This window comes from Fukomys damarensis, unplaced genomic scaffold, assembly GCF_012274545.1.
Source record: "Fukomys damarensis isolate Sample0158 unplaced genomic scaffold, DMR_v1.0_HiC HiC_scaffold_20, whole genome shotgun sequence".
Classification (NCBI taxonomy): domain Eukaryota; kingdom Metazoa; phylum Chordata; class Mammalia; order Rodentia; family Bathyergidae; genus Fukomys; species Fukomys damarensis.
Genome location: NW_022900932.1, coordinates 299,368 through 309,137, shown reverse-complemented (window position 1 = coordinate 309,137; position 9,770 = coordinate 299,368). Strand labels below are relative to the sequence as shown.

Below are 9,770 nucleotides of genomic sequence, written 5' to 3'. Positions count from 1 at the left end.
CAGCTCCGGCCAATCAGCACGCAGGTCGGGGCTGCCTGATGGTGCGCCCCGCCGCTGGTTGCGCAAGCCCTCCCTTTCCTTCCCTCACCTCGCCTGGCGCCCTCTCTCTGCTCTCGGACGAGCGCTCCGCTAGCGGCCCCCTCCGCTTTGCGCTTCCTACGGTTTGGAGCGGGACTGCAACCAGAGGGCCATAGAGCTTTCTGCCGCGCTTCCTCATTTGGCCAGCAGAGGGCACGATTACACTTCGAATAGTTGACCTGTCCAAACACCTGCCTGTAAAACAGTTTGAGTCACTTTGCAGCAGTTTGTCCAGGGTCTCCTCTTGAGAGGCTTTGTTTTGAGCATATTGGTGGCGGTCCTGTGTAGTTCAGAGTGTAAAAGCACACTCAAATTGTCCTGAACTTGAGCTAAGGGAGCAGCTTCAAGCGGCATCTTTCCTCTCTCTCTCTCTCTCTCTCTCTATCCTCTCCTTCCTTTCTTCCTTGCTTGCTTCTTCTCTTTCTTTTCTGTATCTTTCCTGTGTCCATCGGTTGGAATGTACACTACTGTGCTTTGGGACGCTACAGTGGTAAGACATGTTAGTAGGCAGGCTTTGCCAGTAATGGCGCATGGCTGTTGTGCGTTGTGACTGACAACCGGGGTCAGTGCATCCTTACTTTGGTTGAAACCACTCACGTGGGATAGACTGTGATTTGTTTCTGAAAACTCGGTTACTCTTTCAGGCATGTTTGCATTTGTTTTGGACATTCCTCTTGGTACATTTGTATTTGTAACAGAGACAGAAGTACAGTAGTTCTTCACACAGGAGGACGGACGTTCTTGAGGAGTGACTGGAGGCCGCCAGAGATTGATATACAGAGATGCGTATATCATAAAAATCCTTGATCTTCTAAAGGAGACTGGGAACTGGAAAACCAGTGTTATGTGTAGAAATTGCCTTTCTGCCTATAGGTCAAGTCAGCTGTTCCTTGGAATGCTTGTCATTTAATGGGACAAAGCAAGTTAAGGATGTCACTGCTCATGTCCCGAGAAAAGGACATATCATGTGGCAAGGCAGGGGCCACAACATCTTCCTTGAAAATGAAGAAATATATTAGTTTCCTGTGCTACATTCTCGCTAGAGGTGCTGGGGATATTCTATTTCTTGTCTATTCCAGCTCGCTTTAGCTCTGTAAAATCCTTGTCTGGTAATTTTTGCCTCTACCTTTGTTTTGCCTCCTCCTTTTCTGTATATCTTATAAGAATACTTATCACTGGATAATGAAGGATGATCTCAGCTCAAGCTCATGCATTATATCTTCAAAGATCTTTTCTTTTTTTTTTCCCCCAAATAAAGTAACATTTAAAGGTTCTGAAGATTAGGACTTGGAGACATATTTTGGCGGGGATCACCATTCTACCCAGAACTGGGGAAGCTCAGGCAGAATTTCCACAACGGGGAGAAATGGGCTACTTCTGTAGGCCTAGAGAGCTGAGAAGAGTCTGGATAGTTAAGATGTTTTAGGGCATTGATAACATTTTCCAGCCCATATTTCAGGATTCCATTCTTTTTTTTTTTTCCAAAAAAAGGCTATGACCTTGACAAAACAGATCTGATAATGTTTAAAATTCAGCCTTCTCTAGAGCTCTGATTATTCTAATTAAGTCCCGAGCTGGGTTCTCTCAGCTTTTTCTATCCTCCTGCCGCAGGAGATAAGGTTCTTTTTATATGTTTCTGAGGAGGTTCTCTGGCTTCACGCTTAGTCTTTAACCACTAGTTTATTACCTTCAGCCTTTCATTATCTTTCCCTGGTGCAACGAATGTTCCCACGTACAACCATACAATTCCATTTTAAAAATAATGTAGATTTTTCTTGGTACTTTCAAATGAACCACACATTGTGACCACTGGTGAATTTCCCCCCACTGTCACTTTATCTCATTACCAGTTGTGGAAAATTTAGCAATTACATTCCTATCTATGCAGGAGTTGTAGATGTTCTTCCTATTGCCAAGAATGAGGACAGTCAGCGATTCATTAATGTAGCTCCCCAATCCCCCCCTTTAGGGGTACTTTCTGGTAGCCTCTGTCCCAGGTTGGGTTTACTGAGCGGCAATCTCTGAGGTAGAGATTAATGTGAAGAAAGCTATTTGGGAGGATATAAATCTGGAAGAAGTGAATAAAGGATTGGCTATGGGGAGAAGTTGGGCAGTGAAAATCAAAATGAAAGCCTCAACTATCTCGAGGAGCTACAGAGCTCCGAGTCATCCCACCCCAGAGCAAGAAAACAAGACCTTTGTAACTCCATGTTGTGTAATCACAGCAGGCAGACTTCCCTTGGGAAAGGGCCACAACTGTGAACAGAGCAGCTGTCTTTAGCGGAGGGCAATTTTTAGAGGGAGGGCACAAACTCTTGGTTACAAAGACTCAGCAACGGGAGGAAGAAATGCTTAATTTTGATGGGAAAATTCTGGAAGAACCTCTCAGAGTGCATTACAGTGATCTTTCCCGAAGGTGTTAACCACTTTGAAGCTTGATCAGTGGCCTCATGTACAAAATGGCCATAGTGACAAAGATAGCGGTTATGTATAGCTCAAAAATGGACTTCTCCACTCCCGAACTTCTGACTGATGAGCTCTCGTTCTCTAAGTCAACTCTACTCCCAATACAGAATCACTCCTGAGGGACCACGTACGTGCCAGAAAATGGGTTGATTCTATTAGGCTCTTTCTTTCATGGGAGAATGTCACCTCGACTTCACAGGACACGTGCTGTGACAGAGGTCCAGAAGACACACTCAGGGTTGGTGATTCACTAAAAAGATTCACAAAAACCAAGATTTATACTCACAATAATGTTTTATTACATGACATACATTATATTAATAGTGATCAAACTGATGCAAGTAAAATCAGCAAAGGAAATAGGCACATTGAGTAAAGTCCAGAGGAAACTAGATGTTCAGGTTTTGAAATGTCCTCTTCCAGTAGAGTCACGCAGAACTCAGCTCCCGCAGCAATGACGTGTGACAATATGTGTGAAGTGTTGCCAATTAAAGACATTTGTCCGAGCCTAGGAGTGTAGTATTTTTATGGGAGGTCAGTCATATAGACACGCAGTGAACCTCCAGAGAGAAAGCAGGTGTTCACTGTAAGATACATGTGTTGTCAGTACGAATTGTCTAGATAAACTGGCATAGTGCAGCTCTAAACCCAGATAAGTGTTATAATCCTTTCTAGTGGACCTGGTGGTAAGGGAGAGATTCCCTCCTTAGGGTTATAGGAGTGGACAAATATACAATGCTCAGAGTGGAAGATATGAATTCATGAGCAGTTTATTAGTCACATTTACTCATAGCCCAGAGAAAAGGGACACTGCATACCATCCAGGGATATGTAGGCGTTGTGTTTGGGAACAGTAAACAACCAGCAGCTTCAGGAGGCAGATCTTGTAGCAAGATGATGAGGGTTCGTTCCCCTGGTTCCGCAGAAGGATGTGATTTTCTTAAATAAGTTTTCAGGCTGGCAGGGAACTGAAAGCCTGACTCAGGGATAAACAGGAACTGTGTCAGCCCTTTTGGACACAGAAAGTTATTCGTGTAGGGGATTTTATTTGCAGAAGTGTTGGGAGCCATTCTACATAATTTTGGGGGAAAAGCATTTCACAATTAAATTATGATTAGGGCTGTCTGAGGCCTCAGTAGTCCCATGACGCTGTGATGTACAAGGGCAGGATTGCATCAGCTGAGGACGTCCTGGGTCTTTGAGAACCAAGTAGAAAGGTTTCACCGGGGAGGGACAAATGCCCTATCAGTTTCCCTCACCCCACTTACTGTTGTAAGAATGTTTTGCTCATCTCACCATCCTAATCATTTTAAACTCCTCATCACCTAAGACCTTCATCAGTTTAATATCCTCATGGTCATAGGATTACCACCACCCTCTGAGTCATCGGGTACTTCCTCTGCTTACAAGATCCCTGTCAATTTAGGATTATTGCTGCCCTCCGAGTCATCTGATACTCCCTATAACACCGATAAATAGTGGCAGACTTGGGGTGCCTTTGTCTTTGCTGCTCAGAGCAGCATTGATCAGGCTGCAAACCTAGCCTTTTCTCTAAATCTTGCTTCCTGTCTTTATTCTTTAATTCACTTTGTATTGTAGTGGCTCACAGGAGACCAGGACTCATTGCAGTGGTTCTGGTAATGTCCCCTTTCCCATTCCCTGCACAGGAGCAGGGTAGGGAGGAAAACTTGCAGTCAGGCCATTTGAGGCCTTTCCAATCTGACAGATGTTAAGACAGCATACAATATTAAACTTATAATAATTTTATAATACTACACAGATAATTTTAGGCCTCGTATGCTAACATACAAAATACTCTTTTCAGCCAAAACATCTCATGATTGCAATGGCCAGGAGCTGGTCAAGGTGGTATTGCACTGAGTATGAGCAACACAGGCCTGCTGAGTTAATCTTTTCTGCCACAGACACCCATAGATTTGCCTCCCAAAACTCATTCACTTCCATAAACTGTAGCTTTGCACGCTCACAGGATGCCTTCTATCTCTATGGTGTCTCATACAGAATTACATTTTACAACAGACATGTTTTTCAGCAAAGGAAACGTGGCAGTAGGCTTATATCCATGGAAGTCTTTGATCTTATTACATACCCCATAACCCAGAAGAAGGTGACTGCATAAAACGAAGTCTCATAGCACCAACGGGAAGGTAACCCCTGCTATGGTCAGAATATGAGTAGTGTTCCCCCAGAAGGCTTGTGTTGGTTATAACCTTGGTCTCATTGAGATAAAATCAGGGAGTCAGCAGGGCTGTGCTCTCCTTCTGGAGGTTCTTACAGAGAAACTGTTCCATTGCCTTTTCCAGCACCAACAGGCTATGTGCTTTCTGCCTTGCCCTGTGATCTCTCCTCTTGAACACACTCTCACCACTGTGGTGTCAGCTGCCATGAGGGTTACCAAAACTGAGCAGAAGCTAATGTCGTGCCCTTGGACCTGCAGCACTTTAACCTTTTATTTATTTATTTTTGAGACAGGGTCTTGCCATGTAGTTCAGGCTAACCTTGAACTCAATATGCTGTCCAGGCAGGCCTCAAACTCATGGCAATCCTCCTGCCTCAGCCTCCTGAATGCTGAGATTAAAGGTGTACACCACAATGCCCAGCCTGTAACTCTTTTCTTTATAAACTACTCTACCACAGATATTTCATAATAGTAGCAGAAAATAAATCAACACCATTGCAGATGTTGCTTAATGGGAACTATATCTGCTACTGACAAGTGCATACTATATAACTTCTGAGAAATAGTCTCTTCTTACAGAACAATGAATTTGGATGCATAGCTCTCTTTCTTTACTAAAATAATTTAAAAATGGATCAAAGACCTAGACAGTGAAACAGAAACACTGGATCTGCTGGAAGATAAATTAGGTAAAACTGTTAAAGACACAGACACAGGCAAGAGCTTTCTGAAAAGAACCACAGTTGCACAAGAAATAACACCAACAAACAAGCAAATATTATATCAGATCTGAAAAGGCTTCCACACAGCAAAAGAAACAACAGAATAGAGACAACCTACAGTACAAAATGGGGAAAAAATTTGCCAGTGACTCCTCAAAGAGGATGAATACCTAGAACACATAAACAACTTTCAAAAAATAGATCCCCAATAAAGAAGACCCAATCAAAATGGGCAAATGAAATAAATAAACACTTCTCAAAGGAAATATAAATGGCCTGTGATGCGATAGGCAGTAGTTTTTATTAATGAGATAAATGTAAAGGATATTGTTTTTCAGGTGGCTAAGGGAGCTCCCATGGGGCTCCACCTTGATCTCCTAGAAGTTTACTCTTTCTAATGGCTAGTTGGAGACCCCAGGGGCTCCACCCTGCTCAGGGAGCACCCTTCCCTCTAGGGAGTCATAGTGTTGATGGAGCGTTCTAAGAAAAAATAAATAAGAAGGTACTGCTGCTGTTTTCGTCAGAAACATCTGCCTAGTAATACTGGAGTCTCACAAGAGAAGACTTGAGGGTTCAGCAGGATGGCAATCAGATTTTCCCACATGCCATCGTGCGGAGGATATAAACAGATATTGGTCCTAACTGACACCTTTACAGGTTGAATTGAAGCTTTCTTTACCCATGCAGAGAAGGTTATGGAGGTATTCAAGGTGCTACTCAGAGAAAGCATCCTCCAGTTTGGATTGCCCCACCCCCTTCAAAGTGACAGTGGACCTTCTTTTATCTCTCAAATAACTTGGAATGGCAAAGACTTTAGGAATAAAGTACCATCTCCATTCTGCATGAAGATCTCAGTCCTCCAGAAAGGTCAAGAGAGCCAATCAGATCCTAAAGTGGACTCTAGCAAAACTTTGCCAAACTTCTGCTGAATCTTAGTTCTGATTATTGCCAATAGCCCATGAGGATTTGAAATACCCCCAAATTGGGCTAAATATGAGTCTATTTGAAGTATTATATGGGAGGCCTTTTCTATCTTCTGATGTGGTAATAGACCCAGAGATCACAATACTTCTAAATTATTTTATTAATCTAGGCCAAGTACAACAGTCCTGCCAGCTACTAGGGAGACTGCCTAGTATCCATCCAGGAGACCAAGTGCTCATTCAAACTTGGAAAGAAATAACTCTTGCAGGCAAATTAAAACTGAAATGGAAAGGCCCCTTTTCAGTAATCCTTGCCACACCCACTGCAGTAAAGATGGTAGAGATGGATAGCACTAGATTCACCTTTCTAGGATAAAGCCAGCCTCACTTGAACTGTCTAATGAAAAAGATCACCCAAAAGAAGAAAGCTATTCCTATGAACCTTTGGAAAGACCTGAGGCTTTTCTTCAAAAAGCAGGACTCCAGTATGGCTCCCGGTGCAGGTAAGTAGAGCCACTAATGACCCCTACTTCACCACAGCTTAAACAGACACCTGTACTGACACTGTTTTCAATTAGATCTATAATGTGGACAGTCTGGCTAAGGCTATGGTTCTCACTTTATTGATAATTTCTCTTTTTGCCATACAGAGGAAACATGGGAATCTGAGAATTTTTAAAGTTAAAGGTTGGATTTGTTGTTATTATATAATCTATTTTCACTAACTTTTTAACTAAAAAAGTTTCTAAGAAAGCCATCAAATTTGAAAAAAAAATGTTAAAAGACAATTCAAATCAAGAGATTTGCTATCTCTTGATTTCTTTCGGCTCAAAAATCACAACAGTTAATACAATTAGCATTCAAAATAACTTTTTTGGGCCAGGGATTTAGCTCAGTGGTTCTGGGGCCTGCCTGGCAAGCTCAAGGATTTGAGTTCAATCCCTAGCACCAAAAAGCAAAAACAAAACAAAACAAAACAACCAAAAAAACCCCCCAAAACCCTTTTTTTTTCCTTTTAAACCTGTTGTATTGTAGCTTGAAGCCTGATCTTAGCACAAAAGTAGTCAGTTCCTAGTAGCACAAAGTTACTAGTTTGTCTGTTATAAAACAGAAATATAGGTTAAAATTCAATTTAGTTCATGTAACTTTTAGCTTTTCCTTTAGAGATGCTCCTTTATTTATTCTGGCCCTAAACCAGGGTATTCTTTACAAAAAAAATTCAAACAGGTTCTTTGCATCTTTGCCAAATAGGAACGTTGCAGTTTTTAAATAGAATAAGAAGATGAAAGTAAGTGTTAAAAGTCATGTTCTGATTGCTCATAAATGGTAAACCTTGCAACATAAGATAAGCTGATGTTTGAGTGTGTGTTTGTGTGTGTGTGTATTTACTTTATATATGTATATAGATATATGTCTATCTATATAGATATATTTCTCTCTCCCTCTCTCTATATAATACATATATATATTTTTTTTTTTAATTTTTTTTTAACCAGGGATTGAACTCAGGACCTTGAGCTTGAGAGGCAGGTGGTGGAACTGAATACAATATTTTAACTAAGCGTATACCATGTATACCTATTATAAGGTTCATAGCTGAGATTACTTTAACAAAAGATGTAATAGCACGAGAAAACCACAAAAACGTATTTAATGTTTGCTTGTTTTTTTTTTTTTTTGGTACTGGGGATCGAACTTGGGTCCCTGAACTTGGGAGGCAGGCAGCACAACCACTGAGCTAAATCCCCAGCCCAAAAATGTATTTAATTGTATTTAACCCAAGTTTTATACGACAAGGAAGCCTTCAGAAATGAAGTCCTTAAGGAACAGGCAGATTGGGCCGAGGCTTTAGCTCAGTGGTTCTGCCACCTGCCTCACAATCCAAAGCCCCAAGTTCAATCCCCAGTATCAAAACAACAACAGGAAGATTTTTAAAAAAAAGAAGAAAAAGGAAGATTTGTGGACGGTCATCCAAAAATATGATCAAAAGACATAAAGTAATATAAAAATGATAATATACTAGGGGAACTCAGCAAGGTCTGTCGGTTTGATTCTTGGCAGTCTTTGTGACACTCTTTTTGGATACGGAAGGACATTTGTCCGGTGAGTCTTCAGGGGAGAAGTTCAGAGGGACCTTCCTAGGTTTTTTGTCCGGACCAGGGAAGAAGGGCCAAGGGGAAGCCTAGTTTCTATGACCTGCTTCAGGGGACAAAGAACAAGAGGTCAAAAAGAGTTCCTGCTCGTGGTGTTTCCCGTTTCCAAGGCGCCATATCTCGAGGCTCCCTCCGGCAGTGGTTATGTGCAATCTCTTTTCCAGAGGGCAGTCTCCGTCTAGATCTTCCTCAGGTTAAACAGGGTCTGAGATGGAAGGGGCAGGAGGGTGTCAGAGAAATGTGGCCCGGCCCTACAGGGGCCCACAACAGCACTCTAGGAACGCGGGAGGATAACGGACTTCCAAACGCGGTTGAGCTGGACCGGACCGGAAGGGGCCGCTGGGGCTGGACGGGCACAGCACGGCCGGTAGGTGGACAAGTCCCTGCAGCTTCGGCACGGCAGAGCAGGCCGCACGGGGGCCCACAGCTCAGGGCCGACAGCGGCGCCGTCCCTTTCCGCCCGCACACACCGAACTTGCTGTCTGTTCCTAAGGCCCCACTCCAGGCAGGGTCGAGCCGAGGCTGGCTGTGAAGGCTGACGACCCTGAGCTCACCGGGACTGAACACCCCGCCCCAGAACCTGAACTTCACCAGCCTAGGACCCCGAGAGTTGGGAACTGGGCGCGGCCGAAACTTCGGCCACTTCGCATCCCGCGGCCTGGTCCCGGTCGCGCGGCAGCTGCAGTTGGAGCAGCGCGCCTGAGCCTCAGTTTCCCCTTCTGTCAAACGGGGACAATGCCTGCCTCGTAGTTTTTACGCAAAGCGCCTCATGCATTGCAGTCGCTTTGGCAATGGTATTTTTGTAAACAGGCCCCTAGGATATTTGCTAAGATCCTCTCCGGTGCGGGAAGCGAAGTTAGGCCACGAAATAGTCGTGGCCAACGTGGAGCACTGGCAAGCGCTCTACCGCCTCGTCCCGGAAGGGAATCGGGAAGCGGGCGGTTTGGGAAGGCTCAGGGGCTTCCTGCGCTCGAGTTCTACGCCGGGGCCTCGGGGTGCAGAAGTTCGTTCCCCTGCAGCACACCGCAAGTCACCGCACGCCCCAGACTCCGCCGGGCTCGGGTCAGCCTCGCCTCTTCGGTTTCGGTTTCCTGCTACCCCACCCCCCGCAGCTGCCCGGGGATTTGCCCAGAGATCAGTGACGTAAACGAGCCAAAGTTCTCATTGGGCGGTGGAGTTCGGCAGGGGCCAATCCCGGCGCTTGTCCGGGAGAAATCTCGTCCGAGGA

At 44.2% G+C, this 9,770-nt stretch overlaps 1 protein-coding gene across 1 annotated transcript in view; it reads left to right on the top strand.

The window, feature by feature from the left end:
• Positions 1-8,829: 8,829 nt before the first annotated feature.
• Positions 8,830-9,770, top strand: part of LOC104875712 (tripartite motif-containing protein 26) — a 23,658-nt gene continuing 22,717 nt past the window's right edge. Inside the window, exon 1 of the mRNA XM_010643410.3 lies at positions 8,830-8,909. The gene's annotated coding sequence lies outside the window, so the exon portion shown is untranslated. The remainder of the gene's footprint in view (positions 8,910-9,770) is intronic.